The 7,834-nt window shown below is 40.6% G+C and overlaps 1 protein-coding gene across 1 annotated transcript in view; it reads right to left on the reverse strand.

Moving 5' to 3' along the window:
• Positions 1 to 4,223, reverse strand: part of rasgef1ba (RasGEF domain family, member 1Ba) — a 33,237-nt gene extending 29,014 nt beyond the window's left edge. Inside the window, exon 1 of the mRNA XM_046034872.1 lies at positions 3,940 to 4,223. The gene's annotated coding sequence lies outside the window, so the exon portion shown is untranslated. The remainder of the gene's footprint in view (positions 1 to 3,939) is intronic.
• Positions 4,224 to 7,834: the final 3,611 nt, after the last annotated feature.

Here is a 7,834-nt window from a genome sequence, read left to right on the forward strand (position 1 = left end):
GGGGGGGGGGGGGGGGGGGGGTTAACAACAGAGGATATTCAAATGTCTGTTTTTCAGAGACTGTTCCCAGTTTATCGGCTAAAGACTCAAAAACTGATTATCACATGATGGCAGTGAACCTCTCAGATGATTGCCTGTCTCAAAGCTGACTCAGGGATGTCTCGTGGTAGTCTTGAGGGCCTGGGACTCTCTCCCCTACTTCCTAGTATTTACTGAGGGAAGTAGTACACTCAGCTGAGCTGAAACTAAGAAATTAAACACGAAGACATTTATATTATCCTGATCGTGTGCTGTAGCATTTGGAGGTGAAACACGAGTTGATTTTTAGTTTCAGGCCATCATTCACTGACAGGTTATAGAAATGTCAAAATATTTCCCTCTTTTGGCCTGTGGGGGAATTTTGAAAGAGAAGGGCAGCAGCTTACAAAGCACCAAACCTCCCCGGGCAAATGTCATATTAAACCCTGCAATTTACGTGTTATTACCTTCAGGCTGCAGAGCCATCAATGACATAATCTTGCAGGTAATTTGGTTTCCAAGTGTTTGGGTGTGGCTGCTTCCCCAGAGAGAGAACGATGGAGACTGGTCTCTCTCTTGGTCAAAATACAAGCTATCAAAGAGCCGATAGAGGCTCTTCCCACCCTGCCCGCTGTGTTAAAGACCGCTCGTGATGAGCGCCCATCAGCAATTCAGAGGCTGTAAAGGAAAAAGCCTGAACCCACAGAAAATCATTCCTGTGGCACACTAGATGTACACAAGCAGCCGGGCGCTCACATTTACTGTTTAAACACTTGCGATGCTATTTTGCAGAGATATTCCTAAGATCTTCCTGCAACCACTGAGGGAAACACAGGTCAAAGCAGTAAAGTTTTGTGATTTGTGATGTAATAAACATCCGTTGCAGCTTAAAATGTACAACAGCTATGTTGCTGAGAAGTGGTATCCACAGAATTGAAAGCTGATGAGAAAAAGTCGAAAGGTGTTTTGCTTTTGCTTTACTGGAGCTAGAGAAGCAGGCTATAGCAGTGGGGGAATGTGGTGCAGGCACAGAGACACTTTGGGGGACTAGCAGTAAATCACCCCCCCCCCCCCACACACACACACACACACACACACACACACACACTGAGTAAACACTGAAATGCATGAGGAATCTCACTCATCCATGGCTTGAGGAAATGAGGGTGAGAGATAGCTTAGTGGCTGCACAAGAGGGTGAAGAGGCCGCAGTGGAATAGTGGAAGTAGTGTACATTAAGATGCCTGGTTGATAGTGTCGTTTGAAGCTGGTGTGTGGTCACTGCTCACAAGTACTTCAAACTAAAAAGGGCTAAAGAATATAGAGTAAAAATACACCTGTCTTACAGGGCTTCAACCAAAAGGTGGGACGCATTACCACAGAGGAAGAAGTGACATAACAGTGAAAATCACAACAGGAGCAAGAACATACATAGACCAGAAAAGAGAGGGCTCACCTCAGATAAATCTTTGGCTCTGTCAACCTTTTTCAACCACTCTGACCCACTAGTGGCTCAGCCAGTACAAACTCACACACCATGCAGCTAAGACTTGTTAAAACTTTACTTTAAATTTTAGTGGCGATGCTATTGTTTCCAAAGGCTGAAATTTAGCTAAACATAGGAATCTTAGCTTTAAATATTTCATAAGAACACCCAAATCATAAAATATCTGATAGTGTCAGAGAAAATGATTATTGTCCAAATTTAAAGACACTTAAGGGGAAATAAAATGAAAGAAGTGGATGTTAATGGGTTCACACATATGCTCAGTTCTATATTACTGCTTTTTCAAGCACATTTTTTCTCCTCTGTGTAACAAAATATCCCCATCTACAAGCCTGATTAGCATTTACACATGCAATAGTAGCAATTAAGGACTATTTGGAATCACCACTATAGCCCCTAGTCTGCAAATGCTATAAAATGCTGCAGACTAAACTGAAAGGATAAATGCTTTTCTAACTGACACCTTCCAAACCTTCCTTTACACCTTATGATGGCCGGAAACAAAGGAACAAGGACTTTTTCCAAGCACTTCCTTGGTACAATACAAATTCCACACCAGTAATGAGTGTTACATTACCAACTGTGTTTTGACTCAGGGTAATGTTTGCAGCTGTTGCACCGAGTGGGAAAAATCACAGCTTTCATATAGAATTCTGTCACCTGGCGTCATCAGTCGTTGACAGGAACATGAATGCCCCCTGCAGACACCAAATCACCCTGCACAGAGGGATGCCACAGCAGAAACAACACTTTCAAGGCTTCTATTTCTGATTCGTCCCCTGAATCTTCAAGAAACGACTTCAAGTAAACGACATTGCTAAGATTTAACAACAATTACAGGCTGGAATTCGATACTGGAAATGTCAAACTGACCAATTTACCCTTGTTGTTTGAGGTGAGACCCTCACTTTTTGAAAAAAAAATAATAATAAAAAATGCTAACAATAAGCTTAGCGTATTGAGGCTTCATAAAAGTGGTGTCTGGACTGGGAAATTCCTGACCTCAGAGATTTCTCTGCAAGCACCGATTTGACAATTCGCAAGGACAAAAGTTGTCTAGACACCTATGTTGAAACTAGGCTAAATGTAAGTTGTTGGGGGTTTTTTGTTTGTTTTTTTACATCTGAGTTATAAATCCCCTGATTCACTGTATTTCAACTTGTAGTCAGAAGCTTTTTAGAGACTGTCGAAGCAACAGTGACATATAACCACACCTAACTTTTCAACCAGAAAGTGCTCTCTACAAGATGGAAAATTGAAAATTTGCAATTCTATGAGAACCAGGAAAACTCCTTCTGCAGATGGAAATCACATGATCGAAATCACCAAAACAGCCAGTAAAAACAAAATATCTTGTGGTGAGATTATTCACCAATTATTATTATTCAAATTCACCAATATATCAGTGCTGGTCCAGGTTTTGCAATAAACACAGCTGAGCTGTAGCACACTTCTTTTAATTCCCAAACCACTACACACCTTTCATTTACAATAACATCAGCACCTGCACCAAATGGCAAGCTCCTGTGACTTCTAGCACCCATATATCATGATAGGAAACTTCCACTTTCCCTAAAGTCTCTATTTGTCTGCATTTTGTGCAAACAAAGACTGCCACACTCATTACTACAGCACCCCAGCGTATACAGTAGCAGCCATGTAATCCACAGCAACAATAACTCATTCAAGTGTTTCCAGAGGAGGCACCCTCACACTGTCAGCCAGCCAGAGTCCTGCCAAATCACCAATAAACGGATTTAACTTGTCAGCACATTAAGGAAAACCCAATGCATACTTGTAATACAGAGCAGTGGCACGGAAAGCCAAAGGGAACAAGCCAGCCTTATTCAGGAGAGATGTGGGATTAACTTTACTGATCCCTCACTGTCTTGCAAGAAGGGAGACACAGGGAGGGGGAATCCTCTTAGCCAGAAGGTAGTGGGGGTTAAAAATAGTCCACCACTGACACTGATTCCAAAAATCCTATTATTGGAGTACATTTTAGGGGTCACTCAGGGAAAATGTCAAGACAGCTACACAGTATAACAGGCAATCCATTAGCTTTGTTTGTTTTGATTGTGGAGGATAAAGATTTAGATAGTCAATAAATGCGCACAGCCAGCACTCGCCATGCAGTAGCCTAAAGGTTCAATTTAAACACAACAGACTGAAGATGCAATCTTAAAAATCGCAGTCAAATTGGGGAAAGAGTCGCAGAGCATTTAGTCAGTGGTCAGTTCATTTACAAAAGTCTGCTGGTCCGAAATAAAGTGCGCTCTTTCCACCACCTGCGCGCATTTTGGACACGCTCCTCTGGGTCTCCATGGGCACAGACAACATAACATTCAATTCAACTCCTCAAATAGGCTACAATAGCCTACTAAATATTCCCACAATAAATCCTCACAGCTCACCTCAACCAGAAGTAATCCAGGTGCGAATTCCGGTCGTATCCTTTCCCGAAACGTGCCAAACAACCTTTCAACAGCCGAGACTTTCCTCCTTTTACATGTGAATATAAAACCGAGACGGTGAAACCCAGGAATCCCTCCCTGCTCCGGTCAGTCAGTGCAGCATTATGCGGTCGTAAATGAATGAAAGTAAACTTGAGCAGTCGTTTTCACAGCAGCAGCGGGTTTGTTCGGAGAAGAACAATCCGCATGAATGAATGAGCGCTCCGGTTGTGTTGATGCTCCTCCGCCGCCTTCTCTGTGTGTTTGAGCTCCGGAGCCGCGACCAGCCTCAAGACTTCAGCGTGACGGAGAGGCAGCAGCCAATCAGAGGAGAGAACTAACCCCCACCACACCCACCCACCTCGTTTATCCTCTCACTCTTTTCTGGTTTTCAATTTCAGTTCTCCTTCTCCATCCATACTCTCTCTTTCTCTCACACTATGACGTGTTTTTTTTTCCATCAGTATCTTTCTCATCTTTCCTCTTTCAATTCTCAAATCAGTGTGCTTTTTTTAGGATACAGGGATAGGCATACCAGAAGAAGGGTTGTAACAACCATCTCTAATTAAAAGCAAAACCAAAACATAAGGCATGAAAAGCTAATTGAATATGTTATTATTTTCTCAGATGTAAGACTTCTGTGTCTGTCTGTAGGCTATTGTGATTTAGCCTATGTCTGTAGGAGGATTTTATGTTTCTTGTGTTTTGTTTAATCTTTTGTGTATAATAATGTGAAGCACATTGAATTTATTTATAATGAAACATCTACACAAATATCTTGCCTAGAAATGATAAAAACACGAGTCTACAGCCAGCTCTGTCAGGTTGTGTGCTTTGAGCTAAATGCTAATCAGAATGCTAAAATGCTTACAACTGGCCAACAATACTAGCATACTGATATAGCAGGTACCCTATAATGTTAACCATCTTAGTTCAGCATGTTGGCATGCTAAAATTGACTATGGATTGAACACAGCTGAAAGTGATGGGACTGTCATTAGTTTTGCAGGGTGTTCATAAACCAAACTACTGGACAAATTAAGACTGTGACCTGATGACAACGCTCGATGAAAAGTCAGGGATCAACTGAGAGGGGCATGAATGTCTGTGCCAAATATGATAACAATTCACTGGATAGTTCTCGAGACATTCCACTCAAAAACACAAAAATCAAACCTCATGGTGGCGCAAGAGGGAAAGTCAGGGGATCCACAATGTCAATAGGATTCATCCTCTGGAGACCATGATTGTCTATACCAAATTTCATGGCAATGCATATAACAGTTGATTCAGTCTGGACCACAGTGGTGGACCAACGGACCTGGAGCCATGCTGCTGTGGTTAAAACTCTAATCCAGTCAAAACACATGACAATAATAACAATAACTACCATCATTATGATGAAATTCTCAATAATATAGGCCATGTGTCCTGTATATTTAGTGTTGTATGTTTTAATTGTGACCTGCCAAGGACTACCGAGGAAAACTGGCTCTATGCTAACAAGATTACAATTTCACATTCACCCATAAATATTCCCAATTTATTCTGTTCACCTTTCTCTCTCCACAGCCCACTTCCCCATGTACCCCTCCTTTTTCCCAATTTCTCTCCCCTCTCTTCATCTCCGTCTCTCCCTCTTTCTCTCTTTTGTATGTCTACGTGCCTCATTCTAAGTTCAGGTCATGTAAGCAGAAGCTTCTTGACCACCGAAAGAAATCAAATTATAATTGTAGAATTTATATTGGTGAAAAGGCTGTGGTATAAAATGAAACTGAAGAGCGCTGTCTCCTTCTGTCCCCAACACAACAAAACAACCTGTTTAGTTCTTCAAACCAACACTGATGTTCATTGTTTGTCCAAATAATTTAATGACAACTTATAAGTGGGTGACAAATGGGGAAAATGAAAAATTTTGATTCACATTATATCAAAGTTCAGAACAGGATCGAATCATAGATTTTCTAAAAAGAAAAAATGAAAAAACATGCACGCAGTTGTATTTAAACGTCAACTGTATTAAATCCTTTGATGCTGTGTTCTCTCTGAAACCCTAATCTTGGCAGGGTCACCGTGTTCTATCTGCTGAGTTATGGATGGCCATTGTGTAATTATTAGTTTAGTCATTTTTATTTATTTAGCTTTTATTTAACCAGGTAGGTCAATTAAGAATGAATTCCTGGAACCTAAAAAAGAGGAGACAAAAAATACTGCTTTTACTTTTTTAGATCTGCAAAACATTTTTTATTGCAACACAAATGCTATGTTAGTTTGGTTACAATTTCCCTGACTATTCTGCTTCTCTTTAAACAGAAAATGGAACAAAACTATAGATTGCTCCTCTCTTCTTTAAGCTAAACATCATTGTAGTTCAGTTACTATAAACAGTAAAGAAATGTGATTTCTTCATACTGCATGTTCGTTTGTGCTCGGCTGACTTTCTCCACATTTCCGGGCAGAGTAATAAGCCTTGGTGAAATAACAAGAAATCATCCCAGATCTCATCAACATCCAGAGGTATTACGTAATCTGGTGTTAGCACAGATTTACGTATATGCACTAATCCAGCTTTTCGCTGAAATGAGTGCACAGAGTTCGACCACAAAGATCAGGTCTGCCGTCATTGTGTTGTACATCGCGGGACACAAAAACAAGGTAAGTTGGCAGACACTACAAACAATGGCCAGGTCTCTTAAAGTTTGGCCTTTCAACTTTCTCATATACTGCAACCAAAGTAATGGTACAGGTTCAACATGTCACCTGTTGCAAAGGTGTGGGTCATTGTTGGGTTTTAATATTGGGTTATAATATTTGGACAACAAAGGAGCTCTATGGTACAAAGGAATAAGATATATCAGGCTTTGGATGCACAAACAATACTTGTTAGTAGGATCCATTAACTGTTGGTTTCAGTCTTTTCATGGGATTTAATGACAAGAAACCCCAAAACAGAATACGACCATCCTTCAAGTATTCCTGTGTCTGGTGTCAAACGTGTCTGTATAACAGAATACCAGGCTGACCAGTGTTGATTACAGTCTGTTTTCAGCATTTCCAAAGCTAAAGGAAGTGGGGCATTTCCAATTCAACTCGTTCACACTCTTCTACCTTCGGGGCAGCCTGTGTTGAATGGCTGAGTGAAAGATATCCAGTTTGTCTATTCAAGTAACAATCAGCATGAGGTAACTGCTTGAAGGTTTAATAAATAGGATCCCGCTACGTGTGAATGTAAAGCAGGGTGCTGTGGATGTGTGGCTCATTTGATAACGCTTATAGCACTAACGGGTTTAGAGCTTTAACAGCAAAGATCACAAATCAGACCAGACATGGTACTGCAAAACGCCTCACTGACATGCGTGTGACTGAAGACATCAGATGTTGTTTACTCTTTTGGAGAAACAGCCTGACTAGAATGTCAGAACTGTGCTAAAGGTCTGTTATGCAAGTGTGGCGTCCAGGCTGATGTGCTGGATTTGAAATCTTCCAGCGGGAAAATAAATACACACAAACTTTTAGTTTGTGCTACATTCCCCATATAGCTTCAACACCGAGCAGGGAAGATCGGCATCAGGAATTTACCCACATTGTGCCACCCCTGGAGCAGCCAGGTCCCGCTCATGAGTAATGATAAACATTTTTTTTTATGCTGAGAGAAATTATAGTCAAGATGTTTATACTTCTGTGGTCATATTTCATGTATCAGTAGGTCTTATTTTCATTAAAAGAATTTAATTTGTCACATATATATAATTTAATAGATTTTTACACTAATACACTGTGGAATATATCATATACTTGCAACACATTGTAAGTTTATACAAAAATATGTCATTAAGTTATTTGTTTACCATATGTA

Source organism: Micropterus dolomieu, linkage group LG21, assembly GCF_021292245.1.
Source record: "Micropterus dolomieu isolate WLL.071019.BEF.003 ecotype Adirondacks linkage group LG21, ASM2129224v1, whole genome shotgun sequence".
Taxonomy (NCBI): Eukaryota; Metazoa; Chordata; class Actinopteri; order Centrarchiformes; family Centrarchidae; genus Micropterus; species Micropterus dolomieu.